The sequence below is a fragment of the Pseudonaja textilis genome, chromosome 1, assembly GCF_049901715.1.
Source record: "Pseudonaja textilis isolate UNSWEBS1 chromosome 1, rPseTex1.2, whole genome shotgun sequence".
NCBI lineage: Eukaryota > Metazoa > Chordata > Lepidosauria > Squamata > Elapidae > Pseudonaja > Pseudonaja textilis.
The window spans coordinates 221779428-221793473 of record NC_141990.1 but is presented as its reverse complement, the minus strand read 5'-3'; the positions used below and the strand labels follow the sequence as shown (position 1 = coordinate 221793473).

Here is a 14046-nt window from a genome sequence, read left to right as displayed (position 1 = left end):
AGTGCTTCTTTCTTCTTTTAACTTAAAAATTCCAGCAAGTTTGAATTTGGAGAAGCCGATGACGGATTCCTTTCAACAGAAACTAATAGCTTCCATCCAGTTGAAGTTTTCTGTCAAGCTAAACAGCAGAAGCCCCAACCCCTATAGCCTTCAGCAAAACAAGTATATACCCTCTTCTTGAAACGTGATCAGGGAAAGTTGACTTTTCCACTAGGGCATAACCTTAATAATTGTAGCTCCATTTGCAAGAACACTTTATATTGTGCAACACTGGAGCAGGAGGAACTGAACGGCAAGATCAAGGTCTCTCTGCTTACTGTTATGCTTGCAGAACTTGTGAGTAAGTAACTGTTTGATCTTGATAACAATAAAATGTGCCAGGCTGTGTTCTGTGATAGGAATTTGCTAGCAGCTAGCTCATTATCTGCTTCTGTTGCCAGTTATTGTTTTACTAAGATTGAGGAGGATTAATGGTTTAAATAACAGTTATAGTGAACAGCCATTCTATATTTTCACAACTTTTTGTTGAAGTGTGTGTGTGTGTGTGTGTTCATTTTAAAGTACCTAGCAAACTGCAGTTCCATACTGGTAGTTTGCAATTCAATGCTTCATTGTTAAACTGAGGAATTTTAACATAGCAGTGCCCTCTGGTGTTAATTTATATTACTGCATGTATGAGGAATTGTCCCCAGAGTTCAAGTTTACACATCTTAAAAGTTGCCAAGATTGAGAAACTGTGGACTAGAGGTCTGGCATTGTCACACACCCTTTGGACAAGGGAGAACATACTCTTCCACCCTTCACCTGAAACAAGAGTATGTCTGGTCCAGAAATTTGGGGCTTTGTTCTGTGCATTCTGCAGCCCGTACTTCTTACCCCTGTAATTGCTAAAAGATGTAGTGCAATAACCTTATGAGTGTGATTCAGAGGTGGGATTCTACAGGTTCACACCTATTAGCTAGAACCAGTTGTTAACATTCTATTTTCTGTTTTTCTGTTAGGTTTTTGGTCATTAATTTGGTTTTTTTTTTGTTTATTTTAAGTCCCGCTACTGCTCCAAATTTCTCTAATTCACTCATCAATTTTGGTCCCCTGTCTTTTGGTTCTTCAAGGAAGAAAATCATATCATCCGCAAACGCTTGCAATTTATATTCCTCTTTCTTAACTGTTAATCCCTTTATATCTGAATTCCGCCTAATTCGTGTTAATAATGTCTCTAATGCTAATATGAAGAGCAGGGAGAGAGTGGGCAACCCTGTCTCACTCCTTTTCTATCTTTATTGGGCGTGGTGCATTCCCCATTCACTATTATATTAGCTTGTTGTGTGTCATATATAGTTGTTATAATATTTTCAAATTTGGTACCCAGATTCAAATTATAAATTTTTGAATTAAAAATTGCCAATTCAAATTATCGAAAGCTTTTTCTGCATCTAGAAACATGAGTGCTACTTGTCTCTCTGGGTGGGCTTCATAAAATTCTAGTACATCTAATACTATTCTTAGATTATTCTTTATTTGCCTAGTTGGAAGGAATCCATTTTGATCTTCATGTATATACAAGTTTAGCAATCTTTTTAATCTGTTTGCTATAATAGAAGTGAATATTTTATAATCAGTATTTAAGAGTGAAATCGGCCTGTAATTGTTTATATATCTGGGATCTGTATCCTCCTTCGGGATCAGCGAGATCAGTGCCCCCCTCCATGAGTCCAGCATCCTAGCTGCTAGTAAAACGTCATTAAAAACTTCCACCATAAGTGATCCGATTTGATCTGCTATTGCCTTGTACAGCTCCCCTGGGATCCCATCTGGGCCGGGGTTTTATTATTTTTCTGGCTCTCTATTGCTGATTTCAATTCCGATTCAGTAATGTCTTTATTTAATAGTTCAGCCATTTCTTCCCCAATTGCCTTATCCTTTACTTCATCTAGATAATTCCTTATTCTATCTTCACTGACATCCTCTCTTTTGTATAAATCTTCAAAGTATTTATGAATGATTTCTTTTTTCTTGTTCTATTTCCTGGTATGTATCTCCTTTGCTATCTATTAACTGGTATATCAGTCTCTTCTCTTTTTTTTTTTCAATTTATAAGATAGCCATCTTCCTGGCTTGTTGGCATGTTCAAAATAGATTTGTCTAGTTAAGTTCAAATTCATAGTCATTTCTCTTGATCAATTAAATTCAGTTTATGTTTGATTATACTTATCTGATTTTGCAGTTTGGATTCTTTTGGGTTATTTTGTAGAAGGGTTTCTAGCTCCTTAATTCTCTGTTGTAATTTGTTTTGTTGGGAGTATTTTTCCTTGTTTCTCTTAGCATTATAAGAGATTGTTGTGCCTCTTATAACCGCCTTCATCGTATCCCAAACGTTTTGTTTCAGTGGTTTCTCCGTTATCATTTTCTTTAATAAAAAAATCAATTCCTCCTTTAATTTATTAATATATTCTTTCTCTCTTATTAATTGAGTGTTTAAGGTCCATCTTTTCTTTGGTTTTGCCCTGCCCTTCCATATTACCTGTATTGGATTATGATCTGCCCATTCATTAGGCAAAATTTCCACTTCTTTTGTCTCATTTGCTATCTCTCCACTCATCCATGCCATATCAATCCGTGTCCATGTTTGGTGGGGATTTGAATAAAATGTAAATTGTCTTTTTCAGGATGTAATCTTCTCCATATATCTGTCAGATTTAGCTCTTTCATCATTTCCCTACAAATCTTGGGAGCTCTCTCTTCCCCTTTTTATTCTTCCCGGCATTACTGTGATCCTTTTGGAAATCAGCAATGGAGTTGAAGTCCCCTACCATACAAATATTTCTTTTTGCAATTCAACCAATTTTCCATATAGGTGTTTAAAAACTCTTTTGGTCTCCATTTGGGGCATATATTACTACTAAAAGAATTGGAATATCATTAATCCAGATCTGCAAACCCAGAGTCCTTCCTTCTAAGTCTGACCATATTAGCTCAGATTTCAAATCCTCTTTCACATATACTGCGATTCCCTTCTTTTTCTCCTCATCTGCTGGTGTGGTAAATAATTTTCCTAATTTCGGGCATTCTAAATATTTTTCATCCTTCTTCTTTATATGGGTTTCTTGCAGGCACGTTATATCTGCATTATGTTTAATTAATTTAGATAATATCCTTTTTCTCTTAATTGTTGAATTTAAACCATTTATGTTTATTGATAGTAATTTTTTTTTCTTCTCCCATCTATTTAGTTTTGTTTTGCTCTTTGTCGTGTAACAATTCCTCTCTCTTCTTGCGCTTGTATTGATGTAGTTCCTTCTGTCTTTTGTTGTGAATAGGTATTTTCTTGGTTTCCTACCGTTCCAGTTCTATTTTTATGTCCACTGTATTCTTCTTGAAACTTTGTGTCCAATTTCTCCCTACTACTTTGCTCCTGTGGGCCCACCATCCGTTCGTAAAATCCTGGGCTTTTTCCATAGTATCTATTTTGATTTTCCTCTCTTTCCACGACACTAACATTCCTTCTGGAATAAGCCATTTAAATGTGATTCTTTTTTATTTAAATATGCTGCCAGGAATTTATAGTCACGCCTTTGTTCCCTTATTCTCCTCGGTATCTGTTTAAGAATCACAATTTCTTTCTCTTTGTAGGTTATAGTTTTATCTCTTGAGGTTCTGTATATCATGTCTCGAACACATCTTCTAGTGAATCGTATATGTACTTCCCTAGAACAATTGTGGCGTCTTGCATAATTTGTATTGACCCTGTAGACTTCATCAAACTCTTTTTGAATTTCATCTTTATCCATCTTCAATAAACCGGCCAGTATTTCTGCCATCAAGTATTCCAGGTCTTCTTCTTTTGATTCTGTCACATTTTGGAATCTTAGGTAAGTTGCTGCCTTGTCCATTTCTAGGAGGACAAGGGAGTCCTCCATTTCTTTGCTCATGCTTTTGAAATCTTCATCCACCCTTTCTAATTCCCTTTCTGTTCGTTCGGTTCTTTTCTCTACTTCTTTTATTATAACTTCGTTTTTCTCCAAGGCCTGCTGCAACACCCCACTTTATCCTCTACTTTAGAAATGTCCGCTTTCATTTCTGTCTTTAGTTCCCCATTTCTTCCTTCAATTCATTGATATCTGCCCTTGTTTCACTGTGGTTTTTAATCATTGTTTCTTGCAATCTTGTCAATGAGTCCTGTAAAGTTAGGAACATTGCTTGGATATTCGCATTCGAGATGCTAGTTGACTTCTCTGTTGGTAGTGTTTCCTCTATTGTTTTTGTGCCATGGGTGAAGTTGTTGTCAAAGTAGACATTATTGTGGGATTAACCTTCCTACCAGATTTCAAAGCAGTGGTAGTTGTAGTAGTCATTTCCTTCAAAATTTGTTTTTGTTGTTGTACAATATTGAATATATTATTCCAAATTGGCATTCAGTATTCTTAGTTCTGTAACTAAAATTGACCAAGATCTATCAACCTATTAAGTAGCTATATTCTTGACTAATTAGTAAAGTGTATATATTTTCTCTAGTTTAACTTCAATATAAAGTAACCTTAACTATAAAATATATTACATTCACAGATAAACCCACACAAAGAAATATAATATTGGTCTAGAGAGCTCTAAGCTTATTAAGTAGCTAATGCTTAATATTCTTACTGTCTCCCTATATTCCCATTCAAATTATAACAATCTCTATTAATAATAACTTAACTAAATTAATCCAATATTTTAACACTCTAATATTTCATTACTAAATGTACATATTTATCAAGAGGAAATCAGAGGAAAAAAAAAAAGCAAGCATATTTCAACATAGCATACCATCAACAAATAAGAAAGAAGAGAGGCTATTTTTAGTAAGTATGTACACACAGAAAAGGGTTGAGAAAAAGAAAAAGAAAATTCCAAAGACAAGAGTTTTTGTTTCCGCTTTTCACTTTGGAAGCTTCCACTTCTAGCACACCGGAAATGGCAAATGAAGATTTGCTGAGTAACAGCTGCCAGTAAGCAATATTCCCACTCGTTTCAACGTTCTGGGTGCTGCCTATGGAGTTGCTCTGTCTTTCCCCCAATCGGCTTCGTTCTGCTTCTGGATCCAATTTAATAGCTTCAATCCAAATGTTAGTGATAATAGAGTCTTCAGACTTCCAAAATTCTCTTTACTTCTTTTTATTTCCGACTCTCTTCTGCCTGCCAAGCTCTTTCACATTCACTAAACCAATTCTTTTGTAGCCGCTTCGTCTTGGAGCTCACAGCTGGCATTCACACAGTATTTAACAGCCTGGAATCAGTCTATTGTCAAACAAATATCTTCTCTGCCACGACTCTCTTTCCCCCGAGCTTGCAAACTTTCACTCACTTTTTCTTCCCATCGGTGGCAGTCCGGACTTGGAGCCTCCATTGTTAGGAGGCTGTTCTTGATCGTTGGGCTCTGGAGGGCTTCCTCTTCGTTACAGGGGGTTGCTTTCCCACACTGCAGCCCGAGGTTCCCCACACCGGCACGAGTCTCTCCAAGACTCGAGCACCCCGAAAGATCGCACCAAACTCAAGAAAAGGGAGGATAGAATCACGAGCGGATTTCTGCCCCTCTCACCGTCCTTGCCTTTCCACCGGAAGTCCTCATTTACTGCCTCTCCAGTTGTTAACATTCGAAGCAGTTGGGAGAACCGGTTGTTAGAAGAAATTACTGGCCTAATCCTGTAAGGAAGGCAGGAAGGAAACATTCTGGTGTTGCTTACAGAAACTGCCTCTCCATTAACCCTTATTACATTCTTGGCAGGACTAAACTTCCTGTCTCAGGAACTTCTCTGGAGTTTTTTTCCACTCCTTTGCTGGTACTTTGCTTGTGTGGAGTGACCATTCAAAGTTACAATGGCACTGAAAAAAGTGACTTATGACCGTTTTTCACATTAACGACTGTTGTAGCATCCCCACAGTCATGAGAGGCCAGGCGAGGAGATGCATGCCTCAATGTGAGTGATGTTGAGTTGGCCACACCCAGCCAGTCACATGACCACCAAGCCATGCCCACCAACTAATCCACATCCACAGAACCGGTTATTAAAAAATTTGAATCCCACCCCTGGTGTGATTCTCTAATGAGACTCTGGTTTCTGTAGTTGTCGTCTGCCCTTCTCAGACTATAATCTTGGCAGCTCCAAATTACTAAAAGACAGCAGCTGTTATGCTTAGGACTTCTGTCCTTAAACTATGTTGGGAAAGGACCAGGTTTAAGGAAAAGACTAAGCCTTCAGAAGCCAAATGTGCCCATGTTTGAACATCATGAAAGGAGAGCATTGCTCTATCCCAGTGATGGCTAACATTTTCGGCACCCAAAGCACTCGCCCATCCCCAAAATGCAATGTGTGCACGTTTTCCTCACGTGTACCCTGCCCCTTGTGCATGCGCCCCACCCCCTGCGCATGCCCCCTGCCCCCTGCATGCGCCCCTCATCCCACACATGCATGGCAGAGACCCAAAGACCAGCTGGCTGGCAGGAGGTGCAGGTTCATGTGTGGCGGAGCTGAGCTGGGGCAACGGCTCACATGCCCACAGAAAGGGCTCTGCGTGCCACCTCTGACATGCGTGACATTGGTTCGCCATCATGGCCCAATCCTATATAGCAGGCCTGTCAAACTGGCAGCCTGTGGGCCAGGTGCGTCACGCACAGGCCACGCCTACCCCTGCTCCGCAAAGGCCAAGAACATCATGATACATCATGTCACGTAATCAAGTTTGGCATCTATGCTATATAAGTAGTCCTCGGCTTTCAACAGTTCACTTAGTGACCATTTGAAGTTACAACGGCACTGAAAAAAGTTGCTTACGATCATTTTTCACACTTATGACCGTTGCAGCATCCCCAAGTTCACATGATTTGGATGCTTGACAATTGATTCACACTTATGACTGTTGCAGTGTCCTGGGGGTCAGGTGATCACCTTCTGCAACCTTCTGACAAGCAAAGTCAATGGGGAAACTGGTCTTGAAATGGGACAAGACTCCCTTAACACATTTCTCACTTAACAACATAAATTTTGGGCTCGATTGCGGTCGTACGTGGAGAATTGCACGTATTTCTATGGCACAAGCCTTATATGCCTTACATAAGCTATTAAGATTCTGCACAATGTAAGACATAACTTTTGCAAAACAGCACATTGTGTGGGATCTTCCTGACCAGGATTCTCGCCAGCCGAGCTCTTTTCCCCAATGTTCATTCTATGCCGTTCCATTCCATTCCCCCAGGTTGTCCCGCACCAATAACATCATTCAGAAGTTTATACACATTAGTTATGTTCGGTCCTTAACTGAAAACTCTTCTCTCCCAGTTGAAACCAAGTTTCAATTATCGGTAATTAATTAAAGGTGCCAGACTAAAAATCAAAGATCATGAGGTCTAGTCCTGCCTTAGCCACGAAGCCAGTTAGGTGACCTAGGGCCAGTCACGTTTGCTCAGCCCTGGAAAGTAGGCAATGGTAAACCATTTCCAAAAATATCAAGAACATTGCAGGGACTAGTTCAGGCGGACCCCAGCAATCCACACTAACTCACAGATGCTCCCCTCCCAATCAGATATGCGATCTTACTGCAATTTTGGGTATTCTACAAATCTATTTTACCCTTATGGATAGATGCTGTCTTGGCAACATAAGGCTATGGATTTGGAGCATTGAGATTACAACTATTTGTAGCTGGGATTGTCAAACTTTGGGGTGAGCCCACAGAGAGTTGCAAACAACTAAGAGCAGCGTTTCTCAATCCCAGGAACTAAGATGTGTGGACTTCAACTCCCAGAATTCTCCAGCCAGCATGCTGAGATTGAAAAATGCTGACTCTGAAGAAATCCTTCTTTTATTTTACTTTTTATTACTTGTAAAAAAACAGAAAGACTGTCAAAACATGCACAAGCTTTGCTCCCAGCTTTGTCTGTGCACACAAGAGGTAACTGGAGTACTACAAAGTCTGAGATCTCCTGGGATATGTAGAGTAGGCTTGAATTATTAAAAACAAGGATCATATTTATATCTTGCCTGGTCCTTCCCCCCTGTCCCCAATTATTTGTCTGATTTATGGACAGGTTGTACAAGTTCGTGGTTTTAGGGGACAAAACTCTGAGGTTTCAGAATTCTACCCTGAACTATATTTACCTACTCCAGTGGTTAGGCAGAAGGCTGGAAGCTGCATACAGGGGTAGGCTTCAAAAATTTTAGCCAAGGGTTCTTTGCCCGGTTGCTGAGTGTCAGCCTCCTGCACCATGGCAGGGGGCTGTTTCTGCCCTCGCTGGGCTCCGGAGGCTTTCCTCGAGCTTCCGGGAGGGTGAAAGCAGCCTCCCTGGGCTCCAGAAGCTCTCTGGAAGCTGGAAATGGGCCCATTTCCGGCCTTCTCGAACTTCTGGGAGGCCTGTTTTTATTTTATTTTTTTGCCCTCCACGAGCCTCCACACACACCCTGCACTTACCTGCATCCAAAAATGGGCCCTGTGAGGACTCCTGGGAGGGGAGGGGCAGGGTGGGTGGGGCCAGCCAGGAGTGGGATTTGGGGTTTCTCCAGACTGCACAGAATCTTAGCTGGGGGCCCTCCCAAACCGCTGCAAACCCCCAGCAGCCCACTCCTGGCTGCATTACATATCCTTCTCTGATACAGGTAGTCCTCGAATTACAACAGTTCATTTAGGGACTATCCAAAGTTACAACAGCACTGAAAAAAGTGACTTATGACCATTTTTCACACTTATGACCATTGCATCATTCCCCCATGGTCACATGGTTAAAATTCAGATGCTTGGCAACTGACTCATATTTATGATGGTTGTGGTCCTGGGGTCATGTAATCAACTTTTGTGGACCTTCTGAGAAGCAAAGTCACTGGGGAAGCCAGATTCACTTAACAACCATGTTACCAACTGAACAACTGCACTGATTCATTTAACAACTGTGACAAGAAAGGTCGCAAAATGGGGCAAAATTCACTTAACAATTGTCTTGCTTGGCAACAGAAATTCGGGGCTCAACTGTGGTCATTAAGATGAGGAATACCTGAACATATGTACTCTGACAGAATTATTTTTTCCCACTTTGTGGCTATTTCTTCTTTGTGTTTCTTTGGATCAAGTCCCGTCCCTGCCTTATTTATTTGCTTGCTGCTACGTCTTTAATTGCAAAAGCCTGAAATGCAGGTAAAATGCATTCCATCTTCGCCTCATAAGTTGCTCGCTTGACAGGTTGCCAAACAGGACACAGGCAGCTCCAACCAGCGTGGCCTGCTGTGAAGGATACTATGAGTTTAGTTCAGCAAGTACAATTACTATAGACAGCCAGAATAAAAATGTTTTGGATAAATTCCTATACGCTGGAGGTTTAAAGGCACAGGAACAGTACTAGGGAAACCATGGTTTAGCAAAAAGTCGAGAATTACATTTTAGTCTCATGACGCAGCCATGGGAGATAGGCTAAATTTAACAAACTCCAGTTGGATTTTTTTTTCTTCCCAACATATTTTGGGGTAGTAGCCCAAATTAGTAATTGTAGGGTTATATCAGAATAGTGTGGCGATTTAATGATTTTATTCCAATAATGAGCAAAAGTTAGCTTGTGTTATACTAAAGTTTATAATTTCAAAGAGATTCAGACCAGTCCCCCAAAAAACTTTACCACTTCCAAACACTCACAATATTAGGCTTGCACATTGAGCTAAACCATGGCTTGTTTAATTGCATCTTGAAAAAACTAGAATTGGTTGTTTGCACATGTGCTTTATCTGTCCTAGCAATTTTGAAAATGAGTGGCTTTTACAAACCGAAACAATTTAATCCTGCAATATACAGAACAACACAGACAACCAATTGCCAGCTATTTTTTTTTCCTCCCACCTATTACTTGATCTAGTGCAAAATCTGGTATGGATTTTTCTGGAATAGTTAGTTTGGCATTTCTCTGCAGTAAGTGTGACTACGGGATTGAATAAACTCCATTTTAAAAACACTTTCTATTTCTCATTCTGGGCAGCCAAAGCACAGGAGCTCCTTTTTCTCCGCTGACCCCTGTACAATCTAAATTTCCTTGGTTCATAATTAGTTGGTTTTCCTCCACAGTTTCATTATTTCTACAGTTCAAGGGTGAGTAAAGGTAATGCTAGTTAATGAAATAAAATTCTTGCATCAACCAATCACTTCCTCCTAAAACTCTCTCCCCTTGTATTTGGCTGCCTGCCCAAGCTTTTAGTTCTCCAAAGCCCTCTCATAAACTGAACTGTTTCTTCTGCAATTCTACGGCTGGATTGTGAACAAACTGTTTACACAAGGGTGGGATTTGTCCCTCTGTCCAATAAACCATGTAAACATCACAAGGATGTGGCTGGTGTACTAGCAGAGAAGGCACCCCCCCACACCTCTCCCCTGCAAACCCTTGGGGTTTTTTTTTAGCTTGTTTTAATTTCCTTAATTTAATCTGCTTTTATATTTATAAGGGTCAAATGGCTGTGTGCTTTATCTTGCTGTAAGCTGTTCAGAGTCACCTTGAACCATGAGAGTGGGCAGCAAAGAAGTTTGATAAATAAGGAGAGAGGTCCAGTGGAGGTAGTGGGTCAGTCATCATTAAACAAGTTTAAATATGCTTGGAATAAACACATACCCATCGTCTGACAATTAAAAGAAAAACTCAAAGGGCAGATGGACCACTAGGTCTTTTCCCATCAGTTTTCTATGTTCCTATCTTGGGGTAAGCTCTTGAAATAAAAGCCCTTTGACATTTCTTTCAAAGAAAAGAGGATATTAACTTGCTTTCAAAGCTCTCTCTGGGCAGAATATTTTGCAAATCAGAGTTTGAGTTGGTGATTCATCTGGACAGCAACTTTTGCCAATTAAAGTTCACATAGTGCCTTAAGGAAAAAAAGGGCCTAAGATTCTTTTTTTACCTAAGGCAGATCTTGGGCTGAGTTGCATTTTTCTACTAAGTACTTGACAATCACAGCAATATTCCTTGTTGTATGTTTTACTGTCCTTTACTAAATCTATTGCCCTGCCCTGCCCATTCCCTTGGCCACCTGCCACACTGTTAATAAGCAAAGAAAGCTACTGGAAATGTCTGCTAAGCTCCTAGGCTAAAAGAGCATTGGGTAGAGAAGGTACTTGATTAAATGCCATTAAAGTGAGACAAATGAATTAGCTTCTCATCAAGCACGTCATGCCACTCCACATTCTGCTACTGCCATCCTCACACTACACCTAAGTGGGCACACCCACTTAAGTACATTGACTGTTGTTTTAAGGAAAAGAAAAACGGGATGCTGGAAGTTAAGGGACTGGAACATCAGGAAAGCAATGGGCGGGCAAGAGGCTGGATTCCTGCTAATCCATATTGTGTTTTTGTAGTTTCTTATTAGCCCAGATAATTATGGTTGATTTGATTGAACCACAATTTAACACAATATGCAAATCATAATTTGGTCACTAGAAAAAAGTTTTTTTTTAATATGGATCATCTAAATTTACCCTGTTTTACCACTGCATAGGCAAATCCTTAAGAATTGGACCCTGGAACCCTTCCTTTATAAGGCTCAAACAGCAGAGTTGTATTCTCACAATCATTCGTGAATAATAAAAGTATGAATATTCAATACTAAAATGAAAATGACTACTAGCAATAATTTGTATGACTCAAAATAAGGGTGTCATTTTAAATTTGCAATCTATGCTGGTGATTAGATTTCAGTATAATTCCAAAGCTGTCATATTTACATTAATTGGAGATGTTTTATTCTTACATGACCTAAAAATAATCTGTTTGGAGGAAGAGTCAGAGACATATCATACGACAATTTGGGCATGTGCACAATATGAACTGATGTTAATCCTTCCTCATCACTTTCATCGAGAATTGTATTATTTTATTGCAAATTGCTAACCCAAAAGGTGGTTCTAGATCTAGGAAATAAACGTTTGGCTTCAACCCAGGTAATTACAGTCAAATGCAGTTCATTTTTTTTATGCTGTGTGAGGAGAGAAACAAGTGAACTGGATTGGACTGAAAAAGCCTGCATTGAATGGTGCAGGATATTCAGTAGAATCCACTGAGATTTAAGGGAGATACAGTTAGCAGAACAAGTTGATCTGTGGCTGAGTTGGTTTAAGATATTTGGTTGCCTGATCCAAAGTCCAAATGGTATTGGCAATAGTTCAAAATATAATTTGTGTAATGCTAAAGCCAGTTCATAGGAAGTTGGATATTTCCTATTTTTTTTTTTTGCCTCAGGTTTGCATTAATAACACCATTAACACCAATAACACCCCCGGAGAGGGATGAAATTAGTAAATCATATCAAATCAGGATAGAAAAAAATTACAAGTGAAATATGATTATATTCCAAAAATGCTTTATAGTGCAGTGATAGAGCAAATTCGGCACTTAACTGCAAAAAGATGCTCAAGCTCTGTGGATGAAAGTGTTAATAGAATTTATAACGTGAAAGCCAGTGGGGTTCCTTAATTTTCAGAGATATCACCCTTGCATTTTGTATTCTGGAAGCTGCTTCGACCAACTCCTGATTTCAAAAGTAATTTGCCTTGTCAGGAAATTGAATGAACCCAATGAGTCATCCTGCAACAAAGATTCATTCTTGTGTGCAAGAATTGGCAATGAATGGCCTTCCAGTTGTTAGTGAATTGGCAATCCAAGTGGCATAGCAATGGAGACAGATGCCGGCAGTTCTGCTGAGAAACATCTGGTTCCCTACCCTTTTGGAAATGTCCCTTTCTTCAGAGAAGATATAAATAACCATATGGAGGAGGAGAGATTATAGGCAGAATTTTCTCACCCATAATCTGTTTGTGGGATTTCAGCCACCAAATGAAAGCAAGTTTGTTTTGAAGGCAATGAATACCTTTATTAAGAATTACTAATGATTTCTCAAGTGATTATTACCTTGGCAGCTAAAAGCTTCCATTGGTTTTCTTTAAGAGTGTTGTATTGCTCAGAATATTAAATCTACTTTAAGCTAGACTGTGGCTCACCTTGAAAAGTAGAGCAGACTTGCCTACTTTAATTGAATAAAATTCATTTCACCTGAAGGTGAACTCTGGAGTAGGACTGCATTCTCATGACTTTCCAGAAATCCCTTAAAATTTGGTTCTTTCAACAGGCCTGGGATCTGGCTGCATCATGGGCAACACCTTTATGTATTTCTTCGCATGCTTGTTTTTGTTAGATTTAATTAATCTGGTTTTGTAAAATGCTTGTTTTGTTTTGTTGTATGATGCCCAGAATCACTTCGTGAAAAATGGGCAGCCATATAAATTGAAAATAAATAAATAAATATCCTTCTTGAAGTACCCACAGTGATATATAAGAGACATGCTAAGGACTCAAGCTGCATTGCTATAACTCTTCCAAGAAACATTCATGTACTGTAGGTCAGCCTGGCCTATCTGCACATTATAGCACATCTGGAAGGCCCTAGGCTATGGATGGCTCACCTTATGCCTTTCATCTGGCACCAAAATGACTTTCTTGTTTTTCCTACCTTTTTCCACTTCTCTTCTCCCTATATACCAATGACTGCATCTCAAACGATCCATCTGTTAAAATACTGAAGTTTGCTGATGACACAACAGTGATTGCTCTCATTCAAGACAACGACAAATCTGCATACAGACAGGAGGTTATACAACTTGCCTCGTGGTATAACTGGAACAATCTGAAACTGAACACACTCAAAACCATAGAAATGGTGGTAGACTTTAGAAGAAACCCTCCCATACTACCACCTCTTATAATACTAGACAACACCATATCAACAGTAGAGACCTTCACATTTCTCGGTTCTATCATATCACAAGACCTAAATGGACACCTAACATCAAAAACGTCATCAAAAAAGCACAACAAAGAATGTTCTTTCTGCGCCAACTCAGAAAGCTCAAACTGCCCAAGGAGCTGCTGATACAGTTCTATAGAGGAATTATTGAGTCTGTCATCTGCACCCCTATAACTGTCTGGTTCAGTTCTGCAACCCAACAGGACAGACACAGACTTCAGAGGGTAATTAGGACTGCAGAAAAAACAAT

General features: G+C 39.5%; 1 protein-coding gene across 2 annotated transcripts in view; it reads left to right on the top strand.

The window, feature by feature from the left end:
- Positions 1–14046, top strand: part of TUBA4A (tubulin alpha 4a) — a 29162-nt gene that overhangs the window by 219 nt on the left and 14897 nt on the right. The window contains exon 1 of one of the 2 annotated variants that reach the window (XM_087920630.1): positions 12–340. The exons of the other annotated variant lie outside the window; for it this stretch is intronic. The gene's annotated coding sequence lies outside the window, so the exon portion shown is untranslated. Of the gene's footprint in view, positions 1–11; positions 341–14046 lie in introns of those variants that run through there. 2 annotated transcript variants of the gene reach the window in all.